Source organism: Triticum urartu, chromosome 3 (genome assembly GCF_003073215.2).
Source record: "Triticum urartu cultivar G1812 chromosome 3, Tu2.1, whole genome shotgun sequence".
Classification (NCBI taxonomy): domain Eukaryota; kingdom Viridiplantae; phylum Streptophyta; class Magnoliopsida; order Poales; family Poaceae; genus Triticum; species Triticum urartu.
In genome coordinates, this window is record NC_053024.1 from 562,307,710 (window position 1) to 562,325,724 (window position 18,015).

Sequence of the window (18,015 nt, forward strand, 5' to 3'; positions counted from 1 at the left end):
CGATGAGAACTGGATCCTGACCTCCGAGCAGCCATGGCGTTCAGGTCTTCTCGGTGTCGTCTTCTTTCCCATCAAAGCGACCCGAGGTATAGTGTTGTGCGGCTGTAGATGGAGGTGTGGGCGAGTAGGAGGATCGCGCTGATAGGGTTTGCGGAGGAGGAGACTGGTCAACTTTAAAGCCAAAGTAGGCTTTTCGGTCTTCGCGTCGCCGCCAATTTGTGTAGGCGATGGCCGGCCAGGACAGAGTGAATGCGCGGAGGGTTCTAGGGTGGCCACCGTAGAGGGTTTTTGGGTAGTCCAACGTTCGGAGTCTGACATGGCAAACAACTGGATGTCCAAGAGCTCCTGGCATTTAGGGCAGGCTACGAGATTTCAAACGCTTGGACATGTCCAATCTATTTTGATTGCCCATGTTGAAGATCTAAAAGTGTCTGGACCGTTCAGTTCAAATATATGGATGTTCTATTACTGAGATGCCTTAATTTTTTTCTCTGAACGTGAAAGCTCAACCCCTGGTCCTTATTTGAGTTTGTCCGGCCACAACGCCAAATTATACTTGGCTCAACCGTCAGGCATTTTTTGAATAGGGCTGTCATGTATTGATTTAGCCCTATCTTCTTTTGCGATTTTAGCTCTATTTAGTATGTTGTGTGCCTTTCAAACAAAACCCTTCTTAATTGTCATGTTCATCATGTACTTTTTTCCAAGAACATGCCAAGGTTTATCATAGTTTTGTAGAATGCAGCAAAACATTTACAAGAAGAGCCGGGCCTTGCGCACAAGGTTTACCCAGAGTCAGCCCATTAAATTTGCTTTTCAAATCATGTAGTTCCTGTAAACTAATATAAGATCATTTAGATCACTAAGTAGTGATAGTGATTTAGATCACTAAATAGTGATAATGAACTAAACAATCTTATGTTAGTAATATTACTAACAATTTTATATTAGTTCTTTTTTGCCAGAAAATTTCTGATATATTCATCTTCAATCATGGCGGTAGAACGAGCACCAGAAGAAATAAAAATTACTTCTAGATCTGTAGATCATCTAACGACGACTACAAGCACGAAGCAAGCCAAAGGCGCGCCGCCGTCATCGTCCCTCCCTTGCCGGAGCTAGGACAAACTTGTCGCAGTAGACAGTCCGGAAGTCGTCATGTTAAGGCCCCATATGACCAGCGTAGCAGAACAGCAACCGCCGCCATTGAAGAGTAGCGTAGATCGAAAAGATCCAACTTGAAGACGCACAAGCGTAGACGAACTATGACCAAATCCAAGCAAATCCACCAAGAACAGATCTGCCGATGACACATCTCCACACGCCCACTGTCGTGAAATTGTCACGGCAGATGTCCTAGTGGAAGGACTTAGTCGTGGACCCATCGCAACTAGGAAGTTTAAAGGGGTTAATCGGGACAAAGGACACGCGAGGTTTATACTGGTTCGGCCCCTTGCGGTGAAGGTAAAGCCTAGTCCAGTTGATGTGATATTGCTAGGTTTCGATGACCAAGGAGCAAAATACGCTAGCTTGGTTCTCGATTTGTTGTTTCCTGCCCTAAGCCGTCGTCGGGTCATCCCCTTATATACGCGAGTTGACGCCCTGCGGCCTACAGAGTCCTGGCCGGCTCATACAACGTGTCCGGCTCGGTGATATCTCTACATGCCTTACTTTACAAGTCTTATTCATACATGGCGGTTTATACTTACGGGCCTTAAGTCACCTCTGGGCTTGGGCCTATTATAAGCCTTATCATAAACTGTCACCTTGTATACTCTTCGGGCTTCACTTAAGTAACCCGCCATTGTGGTTGACCAAGCCCCTCCTGGGCCGGTCATATCTGGTAGTCATATCCCCAACATTAGGCCCTAGGTTGATTTGAACTTTGTTCATGTCAATCTTCAACACTTAGAAGAAATCCATCTTCCACCGCTTGTAAAAGCCTTGTAATCCGCCATGCCGTCATCTTCAGAAAATTTGGAAACCCACCACGACGTCATCTTAATGGATCCTTATCTTAAATGCCTTCCAAAAATCGAGGCATTTAATTAGCTGGATAATCATCATTTTAGCCTTCCTCGTTTTTTGCGCCTGCCTGTTCACCTATCTCCTTATAAATAGGCACGGCTGATCTTCCTCATTCTTCTTTTTCCTTCTCTCGCAACCCCTCTGTCGCTCAAACTCCGTCGCCGCCGTAACGCTCACCTCGTCCTCAACCTTGGGCGCTGCATCAACCTGAGCTTGTCCCGAGAACGGCGGCGATCCTCCGTAGTAGAACTGCGTCCGTAAGTTTTTACTTCTCCGCACCTTAGATCCGCATTAGGGTTTGCAAGTTCTTTTGTGTTCTTCGCTGTTCATCAAGATTCTTCGTAGTTTCTCCACAACATCCTCTTTTGATCTAAAAGAACTATGGAACTCATGCGGTAGCTGTTTCGCATCCATTTTAGATGCTAGTAGATCCCCTTTTCTTGTACAAAGGCCTACTTAGAACCGATGAACTCCTCTGTACTGTTTTTTAGCTCTATATTCATTTTCCGTTTTTGAACAATCTTGATCCAAGATAATAACAACAGCCTTTGAAACTTGTTTATCTCAGTACTTAGCCATTTTTTTGTTGCTGGCAACTTTTGAATACCTTTAGTCATGGCGGCTTATCATGCCGGCTCACTTTTCCGTCATATATCATTAGCCCTTACTTAAGCCGCCATTACTCATCTGTATTGCAATCATTAACCTATGATTCCACCAATTAACTTGAACCGGCAAATTACTTTCTTTTTTAGCTTGTCCTTTTTCATCATGCTGCCAAAGACGACAACAGTCTTCAACCGGGTCCCTTCCACAGTCACTGATGACACTTTGAAGGATTTTGTCACCATCGGATATTTACTAGAGAAGAACATTATGTCATATCACGCCCTGCTATGTCTTGAGCTTGCGTTGGTTTTCCCCGAAGAGGAAGGGATGATGCAGCAGAGTAGCGTAAGTATTTCCCTCAGTTTTTGAGAACCAAGGTATCAATCCAGTAGGAGCCCACGCTCAAGTCCCTCGTACCCGCACAAAGCGATAGCTACTCGCAACCAACGCGATTAGGGGTTGTCAAGCCCTTCACGTTCACTTACGAGAGTGAGATCTGGTAGATATAATATTTTTGGTATTTTTGGTATAAGGATGCAAAGTAAAAAGTAAAGGCAAAGTAAAAGGCAAAGCAAGACTAAAGTGATGGAGATTGATATGATGAGAATAGACCCGGGGGCCATAGGTTTCACTAGTGGCTTCTCTCAAGAGCATAAGTATTCTACGGTGGGTGAAAAAATTATTGTTGAGCAATTGACAGAATTGAGCATAGTTATGAGAATATCCAGGCATGATCATGTATATAGGCATCATGTCCGTGACAAGTAGATCGAAACGATTCCGCATCTACTACTATTACTCCACTCATCGACCGCTATCCAGCATGCATCTAGAGTATTAAGTTAAAACAGAGTAACACCTTAAGCAAGATGACATGATGTAGAGAGATAAATTCATGCAATATGAAATAAACCCCATCTTGTTATCCTCGATGGCAACGATACAATACGTGCCTTGCTGCCCCTTCTGTCACTGGGTAAGGACACCGCAAGATCGAACCCAAAGCTAACCACTTCTCCCATGGCAAGAACTACCAATCTAGTTGGCCAAACCAAACGGATAATTCGAAGAGAGTTGCAAAGATAACCAATCATACATAAAAGAATTCAGAGAAGATTCAAATATTATTCATAGATAGACTTGATCATAAACCCACAATTCATCGGTCTCAACAAACACACCGCAAAAAGAAGATTACATCGAATAGATCTCCACAAGAGAGGGGGTGAACTTTGTATTGAGATTCAAAGAGAGAGAAGAAGCCATCTAGCTACTAACTATGGACTCGAAGGTCTGAGGTAAACTACTCACACTTCATCGGAGGGGCTAGGATGATGTAGAAGCCCTCCGTGATGACGGCCCTCTTCCGGCGGAGCTCCGGAACAGGCCCCAAGATGGGATCTTGTGGATACAGAAAGTTGCGGCGGTGGAATTAGGTTTTTGGCTCCTGTTCTGATCGTTTGGGGGTACGTGTGTATATATAGGAGGAAGAAGTACGCCGGAGGAGCAACGAGGGGCCCACGAGGCAGGGGGGCACGCCCCCACCCTCGTGACCGCCTCTTTTGTTCCTTGGAGCAGGGTCCAAGTCTCCTGGATCACGTTCGGTGAGAAAATCATGTTCCCGAAGATTTTATTCCGTTTGGACTCCGTTTGATATTCCGTTTCTTCGAAACACTGAAATAGGCAAAAAACAGCAATTCTGGGCTGGGCCTCCGGTTAATAGGTTAGTCCCAAAAATAATATAAAAGTGGAAAATAAAGCCCAATATAGTCCAAAACAGTAGATAATATAGCATGGAGCAATGAAAAATTATAGATACGTTGGAGACGTATCAGGCATCCCCAAGCTTAATTCATGCTCGTCCTCGAGTAGGTAAATGATAAAAAGAGAACTTTTGATGCGGAGTGCTACTTGGCATAATTTCAATGCAAATCTTCTTAATTGTGGTATGAATATTCAGATTAGAAAGATTCAAGACAAAAGTTTATATTAACATAAAAATAATAATAATTCAAGCACACTAACAAAGCAATTATGTCTTCTCAAAATAACATGTCCAAAGAAAGTTATCCCTACAAAATCATATAGTCTGGCTATGCTCCATCTTCACCACACAAAGTATTTAAATCATGCACAACCCCGATGACAAGCCAAGCAATTGTTTCATACTCTAACTCTTTCAAAACTTTTTCAATCTTCACGCAATACATGAGCGTGAGCCATGGATATAGCACTATATGTGGAATAAAATGATGGTTGTGGAGAAGACAAAAAGGAGAAGATGGTATCACATCAACTAGGCGTATCAACGGGCTATGGAGATGCCCATCAATAGATATCAATGTGAGTGAGTAGGGATTGCCATGCAACGGATGCACTAGAGCTATAAGTATATGAAAGCTCAAAAAGAAACTAAGTGGGTGTGCATCCAACTTGCTTGCTCACGAATACCTAGGGCAATTTTTGAGGAAGACCATCATTGGAATATACAAGCCAAGTTCTATAATGTAAAATTCCCACTAGTATATGAAAGTGATAACATGAGAGACTCTCTACTATGAAGATCATGGTGCTACTTTGAATCACAAGTGTGTTAAAAGGATAGTAACATTGTCCCTTCTCTCTTTTTCTCTCATTTTTTTATTTGGGCCTTTTCTTTTTTTATGGCCTCCCCTTTTTTCATTTGGGCTTCTTTGGCCTCTCTTTTTTGTCCGGAGTCTCATCCCGACTTATGGGGGAATCATAGTCTCCATCATTCTTTCCTCACTGGGACAATGCTCTAATAATGATGATCATCACACTTTTATTTTTCTTATAACTCAACAATTACAAATCGATACTTAGAACAAAATATGACTCTATGTGAATGCATCCGGCGGTGTACCAAGTATGCAATATGACAATGATGGAGTGTGTCATGATGAACTAGATGGTGGAAAGTTGCATGGCAATATATCTCGGAATGGCTATGGAAATGCCATAATAGGTAGGTATGGTGGCTGTTTTGAGGAAGGTGTAGGTGTATGATACCGGCGAAAGGTGCGCGGTATTAGAGAGGCTAGCAAAGGTGGAAGGGTGAGAGTGCGTATAATCCATGGACTCAAGATTAGTCATAAAGAACCCATATTCTTATTGGAAAAATCTAGAAGTTATCAAAGAAAAGTATTACGCGCATGATCCTAGGGGTATAGATTGGTAGGAAAAGACCATCGCTCGTCCCCGACCGCCACTCATAAGGAAGACAATCAATAAATAAATCATGCTCCGACTTCATCACATAACGGTTCACCATACGTGCATGCTACGGGAATCACAAACCTTAACACAAGTATTCTTTAAATTCACAACTACTCAACTAGCATGACTTTAATATTATCACCTCCATATCTCAAAACAATTATCATGCTTCAATCTTTTCTTAGTATTCAACACACTCAAAAGAAAGTTTCACAAATCTTGAATACCAAGCATATTATTATTAAGAAAATTACCATGATAGTAAGAGACTCTCAAAATAATTTAAGTGAAGCATGAGAGATCAATAGTTTCTTTAAAACAAATCCACCACCGTGCTCTAAAAGATCTAAGTGAAGCACATATAGCAAAATTACTACGCTCAAAAGATATAAGTGAAGCACATAGAGTATTCTATCAAATTTTAATTCATGTATGGCTCTCTAAAAAGGTGTGTACAGCAAGGATGATTGTGGCATACTAAGACACAAAGACACAAATAATACAAGATGCTCCAAGGAAAACACATATCACGTTGGTGAATAAAAATATAGCTCCAAGTAAATTACCGATGGAAGTGGACGAAAGAGGGGATGCCTTCCGGGGCATCCCCAAGCTTTGACTTCTTAGTGTCCTTGGATTATCTTGGGGGTGCCATGGGCATCCCCAAGCTTAGGCTCTTGCCACTCCTTGTTCCATGATCCATCAAAAGAATTCACCCAAAACTTGAAAACTTCACAACACAAAACTCAAAATAGAAAACTCGTGAGCTCCGTTAGCGAAAGAAAACAAAAGACCACTTCAAGGTACTGTAATGAACTCATTCTTTATTTATATTGGTGTTAAACCTACTGTATTCCAACTTATCTATGGATTATAAACTATTTTACTAGCCATAGATTCATCAAAATAAGCAAATAACACACGAAAAACAGAATCTGTCAAAAACAGAACAGTCTGTAGTAATCTGTAGCTAGCGCAAGATCTGGAACCCCAAAAATTCTAAAATAAATTGCTGCACGTGAGGAATTTATCTATTAATCATATTCAAAAATAATTAACTAAATAGCACTCTTCAAATAAAAATGACAGCAGTTCTCGTGAGCGCTAAAGTTTCTGTTTTTTACAGCAAGTTCAACAAGACTTTACCCAAGTCTTCCCAACGGTTCTACTTGGCACAAACACTAATTAAACATAAAAAACACAACCAAAACAGAGGCTAAATAATTTATTTATTACTAAACAGGAGAAAAAGACAAGGAATAAAAATAAAATTGGTTTGCCTCCCAACAAGCGCTATCGTTTAACGCCCCTAGCTAGGCATAAAAGCGAGGATAGATCTAGGTATTGCCATCTTTGGTAGGCAATCCATAAGTAGCTCCCATGATAGTTTCATATGGTAATTTTATTTTCTTTCTTGGAAATTGTTCCATGCCCTTTATTTAATTGAAATTGAAATCTAATATTCCCTTCCTTCATATCAATAATCGCACCAACCGTTCTAAGGAAAGGTCTACCAAGAATATTAGGGCAAGAAGGATTGCAATCTATATCAAGAACAATGAAGTCTACGGGCACATAATTCCTGTTTGCAACAATAAGAACATCATTAATTCTTCCCATAGGTTTCTTAATAGTGGAATCCGCAAGATGCAAGTTTAGAGAGCAATCATCAAAATTACGGAAATCTAGTAAATCACACAAAGTCTTGGGAATAGTAGAGACACTAGCACCCAAATCACACAAAGCATAAAAACTCATGATCTTTAATTTTAATTTTAGTAGTTGGTTCCCACTCATCATAGAGTTTTCTAGGGATAGAAACTTTCAACTCAAGTTTTTCTTCATAAGATTGCATCAAGGCATCAACAATATGTTCGGTGAAGGCTTTATTTTGACTATAAGCATGTGGAGAATTTAGCACGGATTGCAACAAGGAAATACAATCAATTAAAGAGCAACTTTCATAATTAAATTCCTTGAAATCCAATATAGTGGGTTTAGCAACATCTAGATTTTTATTTCTTTCAATCCCACTTTCGTCAATTTCATCATTAAGATCTAAATACTCCGAATTTTTAGAACGCCTTCTAGGTAAAGGAAGATCATATTCAGTTTCATCAAGATTCATATTGCAAAATAAAGATTTAATAGGGGACACATCAATAACTTTTAGATCTTCATCTTGATTTTCATAGGTATCCGGTTTAGCAGCCATCTTATTAACTAAGGTGGCTTGCATATCCGAAATTTCAGCAGTCATCTTTTCTAGACGAGCAATTTGGGATCTTATACCCCCAAATTATTTAGACGTATCATCAAGCTCTTTATTCATATAACTCATAAAACTTTTTTGTTCCTTAAGCTCGTTTCTAAAGAAATTATTATGCTTAAATTGCAAAACCATAAACTTCCTAACATTGGTTTCGATCTCCTCTATCCTTTTAAGGTGAAGATCACCAAATCTCGGTTGATTCATCGCGACAAACAAGCAAACTAACACACGAGCAAACAAAAAGCAAACGGGCAAAAAGAGGCAAATAGAGAGGGAGGATAGAGAGAGAGGGCGAATAAAACGGCAAGGGTGAATTGGGGGGGAGAGGAAAACGAGAGGCAAATGGCAAATAATGTAATGCGAGAGATAGGGATTGTGATGGGTACTTGGTATGTTGACTTTTTGCATAGACTCCCCGGCAACGGCGCCAGAAATCCTTCTTGCTACATCTTGAGCTTGCGTTGGTTTTCTCCGAAGAGGAAGGGATGATGCAGTAGAGTAGCGTAAGTATTTCCCTCAGTTTTTGAGAACCAAGGTACCAATCCAGTACGAGCCCACGCTCAAGTCCCTCGTACCTACACAAAGCGATAGCTACTCCCAACCAACGCGATTAGGGGTTGTCAAGCCCTTCACGGTCACTTACGAGAGTGAGATCTGAGAGATATAATATTTTTGGTATTTTTGGTATAAAGATGCAAAGTAAAAAGTAAAGGCAAAGTAAAAAGCAAAGCAAGATTAAAGTGATGGAGATTGATATGATGAGAATAGACCCGAGGGCCATAGGTTTCACTAGTGGCTTCTCTCAAGAGCATAAGTATTCTACGGTGGGTGAACAAATTACATTGAGCAATTGACATAATTGAGAATAGTTATGAGAATATCTAGGCATGATCATGTATATAGGCATCACGTCCGTGACAAGTAGATCGAAACGATTCTGCATCTACTACTATTACTCCACTCATCGACCGCTATCCAGCATGCATCTAGAGTATTAAGTTAAAAACAGAGTAACGCCTTAAGCAAGATGACATGATGTAGAGAGATAAATTCATGCAATATGAAATAAACCCCATCTTGTTATCCTCGATGGCAACGATACAATACGTGGCTTGTTGCCCCTTCTGTCACTGGGTAAGGACACCGCAAGATCAAACCCAAAGCTAACCACTTCTCCCATGGCAAGAACTACCAATCTAGTTGGCCAAACCAAACGGATAATTCGAAGAGACTTGCAAAGATAACCAATCATACATAAAAGAATTCAGAGAAGATTCAAATATTATTCATAGATAGACTTGATCATAAACCCACAATTCATCGGTCTCAACAAACACACCGCAAAAAGAAGATTACATCGAATAGATCTCCACAAGAGAGGGGGAGAACTTTGCATTGAGATTCAAAGAGAGAGAAGAAGCCATCTAGCTACTAACTATGGACCCGAAGGTCTGAGGTAAACTACTCACACTTCATCGGAGGGGCTAGGATGATGTAGAATCCCTCCGTGATGACGGCCCTCTTCCGGCGGAGCTCCGGAACAGGCCCCAAGATGGGATCTCGTGGATACAGAAAGTTGCGGCGGTGGAATTAGGTTTTTCGCTCCTATTCTGATCGTTTGGGGGTACGTGTGTATATATAGGAGGAAGAAGTACGTCGGAGGAGCAACGAGGGGCCCACGAGGCAGGGGGCGCGCCCTAGGGGGGCACCCTCCACCCTCGTGACCGCCTCTTTTGTTCCTTGGAGCAGGGTCCAAGTCTCCTGGATCACGTTCGGTGAGAAAATCATGTCCCCGAAGATTTTATTCCGTTTGGACTCCGTTTGATATTCCGTTTCTTCGAAACACTGAAATAGGCAAAAAAAACAGCAATTCTGGGCTAGGCCTCCGGTTAATAGGTTAGTCCCAAAAACAATATAAAAGTGGAAAATAAATCCCAATATAGTCCAAAATAGTAAATAATATAGCATGGAGCAATCAAAAATTATAGATACGTTGGAGACATATCACGCCCCGGACCTGGCCGAAGAACAACCTCATTCCAAAGATGGTGAAATTATCATCTTTACTGACCATATGAACCGGGGGTTTTCACCGCCTGGCTAAAAATTCTTCAGATATGTTCTGCACTTTTTCAAGCTTCATCCACAAGATCTTGGACCCAATTCGATATCAAATATCTGCAATTTCCAAGTGCTCTGCGAGGTTTATCTTCAAGAAGAACCTAGTGTTGAACTCTTCAGAGAGTATTTCTATTTGAACCGCCAGAATGAATACACCAACGGCCCCAGCTTGGAACTGGTGGTATTTCGATTCAACGCTGACGGGATGCTATCTTTCCCTCAGTAGTCTTACCAAGCCATCCCAAGGATTGGAAAAGACGTCGCCAGCTGATGAAAAACCAATGTCGGGTTATCGCCCGGAGCGTCTTGACACTAAGTTTTCACTCCCTGACAAGCTTACTGCTGCTGAACGTAAGAAGCTCATCCAAACCATCAAAAGGGTTCAAGCCTTGTTGGGAAACAGCTTAACTGGAGTTGACTTGATCCACTATTGGATCGCATGGCGGGTCATCCCTCTTAGTCGCCGCTCTGACTTGATGTATTACTATGCCGGAGGACCAGATGACCCTCTGCGTCATAGTTCTCTACAACTGACTGAAGAGGCCATCGTTGAAATGTCAACCGCCCTTGTAAACTGTAAATACGAGGACTGTAGTGAAGTTGGATTGAATCCTTTCTGCAAACTTAACCCGGCACCAGAGGTAAATCCCCTTGACTCCCTTTTTCCTTCAGTAGTTAAGTACTTGCATGGCTTTTAACCTGTTATTTGCCTACAGGCCAAATCTGACTTTTGGAAGGCCAAATATGATCATGAAGCTCCCAAGAAGGCTAGAGCCGCCGCCATAGCCGCCAATAAGACAACCCGAAAATCTAAGAAGAAAAGAACTGCTTTTGATATGTCCAAGCTGGATGATGTTTCTGAGTCGGAGGTAGCCCTTGACTCTCTTGGCCTGCTTTTTAACAACCTTATTGACACTGCTATTGCCAGGATGACACGGGGGCCAGCCAGGCAGTAGAAGAAGAGGTAACTATTTCCTCCGACTCAGAACCTTTGCCAAGACAGAAACCTCGACTGGTAACCCGGAAAGTAAGGTTTTCACACCCTTTGGATTATTTGGATCCTCATTTTCTTTTGAAAAAACAACAACATGAGAGCCACCGCCATACCCGGACCAGTGACGACCATGAACTGCCCCCCGGGCTTACCAAAAACTCCTCAGAAACGCCAAAATGAGGTTTCTTTCACCTTTGATTTTTTGCTTTTATCAATGAATCTACTTCCTTGCTCTTTTAAATTGTGATTTCACTTTTTCAGGAGGTCTCTCGTTCTTCTGGTGATTCCTCACAAACTCAACTTCCGACTTTCAAGACTGCCCCTGGGTAAAGATAATTATCCTTCTTCTGTATCTTTATGTCCATATCATTATACTGACTCATCAAATTCCTCTTAGCGGTCAAGCAAAACCCAAGAAGGCCAGGGTGGTTAAGCCGACTGAAAACCCGGACACCGCTGAACCGGCACTGCCAACTCCTGCCCCGGGACAACCTGAAGCACCAGAAGACCCTGCTGTCAACGTTCGTATAGATCCTCTTGAACCGTCTGTTGACGAAACTGTTCTCAACCCATCTACTTTTGAACCGTCAAGGTTAGCTAACCCGCCGTCGACTTACGACAGTGACGTTTTAATCACCGGTAGTAGATTTGTTGAACCGGGCAATCCAACTGTGCTAGCCAGACACTCCGCCAAGCAAGAGGCTTTGGAAAAGCAAAAAGTGCGGTTTGACATCTCTCACTATGCTCACGTGAGTATTAGTGATGTGCTATCTGGCTACCTTAGTCATGTGCATTCTAGCCGTGACTCTGAAATTGAGATGGTCAAACAGCTGCAACTGAAATATGAGGTATGTTCTCCGGCTTTCAGTAGTTTATTTGCTCTGCCAGCCCCCAAGTCTCCTGATTATGATAAGCTTGAATGATCCGTAGACTTGTGATATAGGTTGATGAGTATAATATCACCTGTAGTCCCCAAGGGTCGGCTTAATTCATCATGAATGAGCCGGTACTTAACTTCATAATTTGCTTGACCCAGTCCAAACTAACATTGTTATCCGGCTTAAGAGGAAAAAACCTTCTGAATATCATGCATTAGCCCCCAAGTGCCAAGCGTTGTTACCTATAAAACACTTGGGACTTTTTAGAAGAGTCATTTCTGCATTTAAAAATTACTTTGGCAGACATTAGCCGCCAAGTGCCGAGTGGTGTTGCTTTGCAAAGTACTTGGGACTTTAATCATTATGATCTCTATTGGGACAAACTTTGACACACCTGTGCATTTTTGCAGGCCGCCATAACCGACTTGGATTCTCAACTAGCTGTTGCGAAAACCCGGTTGGCGGCTCAAGAGACTGAGATAAAGAATACTGAATCCAAACTCCAGTTGAGCCTATCTGAAGCAGAGAAACTGAAGACCAGTTTTGATGTAGAGAAAAAAATCTTGGGCCGATGAAAAAGCCTTGCTGATACAGCATGCTGAAACGGCCGAGGCGGCTCTCAAAGAGGTTACTGCTGAACTCACCGGTTTAAAAAGCCGTGTGTCTCAGATGGTCTCTGCAATCTTTGGTGAGTTCTCGTATTATTTACGTAAACTCTATTTTTGCCATCATAATGTAAGCCGCCTGGTTAACCTTTTGGAATACCTCGTAGGTCCATGGAGCAGCAATCTGAGCCAAAACAGTCTGATAAAGCTCAAGGCGGTTTACACCCTGGTGGAGCAACTGCATACTGGAGCTCAACGGGCTCTTGCGATTATCTCCCCAGTCAACCAAAGACAAAACCTTTTGAGTGATGTCTTGAACAAGTTATCTATCTTACCCGCGAGATTCCAAGAAGTCAAACGGTCCTGTGCGAGAGCCAGAGCCCTAACTGCTCTAAGCCGCTCCAAAGCCTGGGTGTCGGAGCTAGACCCGACGCATGTAGCCAAGGGGTATCCCAGCTTTAAGGAAGACGGGACTCCGTTTGATCAAGAAGATTTTGCTGCTTGCGTGAAGGGAATTCGACCTCATGCTACCATCCTTGGCAACGAGACCAATGTTGATAAGTATCAGCCGGGTTTTGATGCTGAGAATAAAAAGATGGCGACTCCTTCGTATAAAGTGACAGATCTAATCCCGCCGGTTCACCAACACACCTTTGCCCCAGAAATTGACCCGTCTGGTCTAATTGATGATGAAGCTGAGTTCGTTGCTCTTCATGGCTTTGATTGGTCCAAGCCCAGTTTCCAAACGGTGGAGGAAGATGAACCGGTGAGGGAGGAGTCGTAACCATCCAAATAATCCGGCTAAGATTTAATGAACCGACATCTGCTTAGTTGAAAAACAGTATTAACCTTTTGGGATCCAAACGCCTTGTAATAGGCTAGCTTAAAACTTCATGTTCTGCCTATGCCATCACGTATATCATACTGCGTATGACACTTTTATCCGTTATGTCAATATATGGTTTACATCCTTTATCATATCCGTAGCGTTTGAATCTGTTCCTGTATGTAAAAAGATGAAAAACCGTCCTGGTGGTTTGTCGCTGGATGGGTCAAAACACCCAATACATAACTATGAAATTAACATAATGGTATAATCAAGGTTAGATGTAAAGATAAATAAGGCCGGAAAGCCTTTGATTAAAGAAAAACACATATAAGTCTGTTTATGAATTTTAAACGACAATATCATACCTGTGTTCTTTGAATCTGGACTGGCGGCTTATGTGACCCGGATAGTAAGGGTGATAACCCAATCTTTCTAGAAGCCAATACTTCCGTATGCATGATGACTGTTATACATTGGAAACTCATTGCCAAAGAACCAAGCCGGTTTAAATTTAAACCATACTTACAGTTAGATTCTAGACAACAAAAACTAGTAAAACAAAAGATTATCTTTCAAATAATGTAAATCAAGTATCAAGAAAGATTTGGAGGCTTCTGATTCGAGTACGATTAGTAAACCGGACCAAAGGGGTTAAGCTAGGATTCGAATACGGTCATGTAGCCCCCAGTGTCTTTGGCGTTGCGCCAATCAAGAGGGTACTGACATCTATGTTCTCTTTGGTTCGAATACGACCTATGTTTGAATAGGAATCCCCCAAATGACCTTGAGAGGTTTTTAACGACCCTGATTCAAATACGATCCAAGTCGGACCCAAAAGGGGTTAAGCTATGATTCGGATACGATCAGGAAGCCCCCTAGCGAGTTTGGCTTTGCACCGATCAAGAGGGTAACGACAGCTATGTTCTCTTTGGTTCGAATACGACCTATGTTTGAACAGGAAGCCCCCTAGTGATCATGAGGTTTAATGGCTAGATTCGAATACGATCATGAACCGGACTAAGAGGGTTAAGCTAGATTTGAATACGGTCAGCCCCCAATTGGTCGTCTTATACTTAAAAGACATGTGATCATTAAGGATAAAAAGGACAGAGGTCCTGCTTTATTACTTATCATAATATATACAACGTCAAAGTATGTACATTATGAGAGCCAGTGGCTTAAGTGTAGTAAGGCTGAAGATGAGCAATATTCCACGGCCGGCGGGTCTCCTCGTCCGACTTACGTGAGTATTTGTGCTCTCGAACATCGATAAGGTAGTATGACCCGTTATTCAAGTTCTTGCTGACCACAAAGGGTCCTTCCCAAGGTGGGGATAGCTTGTGTGCATCAGACTGATCCTGGATGAGCCGGAGCACCAAATCACCTTCCTGAAAGGTTCTTGACTTAACCCGGCGGCTGTGATAACAACGTGGGTCCTGTTGGTAAATTGCTGAACGGGCTGCTGCTAAGTCACGCTCTTCATCTAATAGGTCAAGTGCATCCTGACGGGCTTGTTTTTTATCAGCTTCAATGTAAGCCGCCACTCGGGGTGAGTCGTGACGGATGTCACTGGGCAGGACTGCCTCTGCTCCATAAACCATGAAGAAAGGCGTATAACCCGTAGACCTGTTAGGGGTAGTACTGATGCTCCATATCACAGAGGGTAACTCTTCCACCCAACAACCCGACGTCCGTTGTAAATGAACCATAAGCCGGGGTTTGAGACCTTTCAGGATTTCCTGATTGGCTCTTTCAGCTTGACCATTGGATTGGGGGTGAGCTACTGACGAAACATCAAGCCGGATATGTTCCCGTTGACAGAATTCTTCCATAGCTCCTTGGGACAAGTTAGTGCCATTGTCAGTGATAATGCTGTGTGGAAAACCAAAACGAAAGATAACTTTCTTCATGAATTGAACCGTCGTGGCCGCATCACACTTACGAACCGGCTCTGCCTCAACCCACTTTGTGAATTTGTCCACTGCCACCAAAAGGTGCGTCTTTTTATCTTTGGATCTTTTGAAAGGTCCGACCATATCAAGCCCCCAGACTGCAAACGGCCAAGTAATTGGAATCATCCGTAATTACTGAGCCGGCACGTGCGCCCGTCGTGCGAATTTTTGACACCCATCACATCTACTGACCAGATCCTCCACATCGGCGTGAGCCATTAGCCAGTAGAAACCATGGTGGAAAGCTTTGGCCACAAAAGACTTTGAACCGGCATGATGGCCACAATGTCCTTCATGGATCTCATGGAGAATTTCTTGATCTTCTTCAGGAGAAACACAACGTTGAAATGCTCCGGTGACACTGTGATGATACAACTCACCATTGGATATTGTCATTGACTTAGACCACCGAGTTATCTGTCTAGCCAAGGTCTCATCCTCCGGCAACTCCCCCCGGGTCATATAAGCCAAATACGACACTGTTCAATCTGGGATGACATGAAGAGCCGCCACCAATTGTGCCTTCGGGTCTGGAACAACCAAGTCTTCCTCTGTAGGCAACTTGACAGAAGGGTTATGCAGAACATCTAAAAAAGTGTTAGGCGGCACCGGCTTACGCTGAGATCCCAACCGGCTTAAAGCATTAGTTGCTTCATTCTTTCTGCGGTCAATGTGCTCCACTTGATAACCCTTGAAGTGTCCAACAACAGCATCGACCTCACGGCGATAAGCCGCCATGAGAGGATCCTTGGAGTCCCACTTTCCTGATACTTGTCGAGCCACCAAATCTGAGTTGCCAAGGCACCTTACCCGGCTTAAACTCATTTCTTTAGCCATTCGAAGACCATGGAGTAAGGCCTCATACTCAGTTGCGTTGTTAGTACAAGGAAACATAAACCGCAACACATAACAAAATTTGTCACCTCGAGGGGAAGTTAAAACAACTCCAGCCCCCGAGCCTTCCAATTGCCTGGACCCATCAAAATGAATCGTCCAATATGTGTTGTCTGGCTTCTCTTCGGGTATTTGCAACTCTGTCCAATCGTTAATGAAATCCACCAGCACTTGAGATTTGATGGCAGTACGTGGCACATACTTTAAACCATGAGACCCAAGTTCAATGGCCCACTTGGTGACTCATCCCGTGGATTCACTATTTTGAATAATATCTCCTAAGGGAGCAGAACTAACCACAGTGATAGGATGACCCTGAAAGTAATGCTTAAGCTTCCGGCTCGCCATGAACACCCCATAAACAAGTTTCTGCCAATGTGGATATCTCTGTTTGGACTCAATGAGCACCTCACTGACGTAGTAAACCGGCCGTTGAACCGGATATTCCTTGCCAGCCTCTTTGCACTCTACAACAATGGCCACACTAATAGCACGTGTGTTAGCAGCCACATATAACAACAGTGGCTCCTTATCAATGGGAGCAGCAAGAACCGGCGGCTCAGCGAGCTGTCTTTTCAGATCTTCAAAGGCAGAATTAGCAGCATCACTCCAAACAAAATCATCCGTATTCTTCATCATTTGATATAATGGCATAGCCCTCTCACCTAACCGGCTTATAAACCGGCTTAAAGCTGCAACACGACCCGCCAGCCGCTAGACGTCATTGATGCACGCCGGCTTAGCCAAAGACGTAATTGCCTTGATTTTCTCTGGGTTAGCCTCAATGCCTCTGTTAGACACCAAAAAACCCAAAAGCTTGCCCGCTGGTACTCCAAAAACGCACTTGGCCGGGTTAAGCATCATCTTGTAGACCCGAAGGTTATCAAAGGTTTCCTTCAGATCATCTATCAAGGTTTCCTTCTCTCTGGATTTCACCACTATATCGTCCACATAAGCATGAATGTTGCGCCCAATCTAATCATGAAGATAGTTCTGTACACAGCGCTGATAAGTTGCCTGGGCACTCTTAAGCCCAAAAGGCATAGACACATAGCATAAGGCTCCAAACGGAGTGATAAAAGCCGCCTTCTCCTGGTCCTTAATTGCCATCTTGATCTGATGATAACCAAATAAGCATCCAAAAAGCTTAAACGCTCACAACCCGCCGTAGCATCAATGATTTGATCAATACGAGGGAGAGTCGAAGGATCAGACAAGCTTTGTTTAAGTCTGTATAATCCACACACATGCGCCAGATGTCGTTCTTTTTTAGTACAAGCATCGGATTAGCCAACCACTCTAGGTGAAAAACTTCAACAAGGCCGCCAAGAGCCGGGCCACCTCCTCACCAATAGCTTTACGCCTCTCTTCATTAAACCGCCGAAGAAACTGCCTGACCGGCTTAAATTTTGGATCAATATTAAGAGCGTGCTCAGCGAGTTCTCTCGGTACACCCGGCATGTCAGAAGGTTTCCATGCAAAGATGTCCCGATTCTCACGGATGAACTCGCTGAGCGCGCCTTCCTATTTGGGATCCATATTGGCACTGGTAATAAACTGTTTGGATGAGTCGCCAGGAACAAAATCAATCATCTT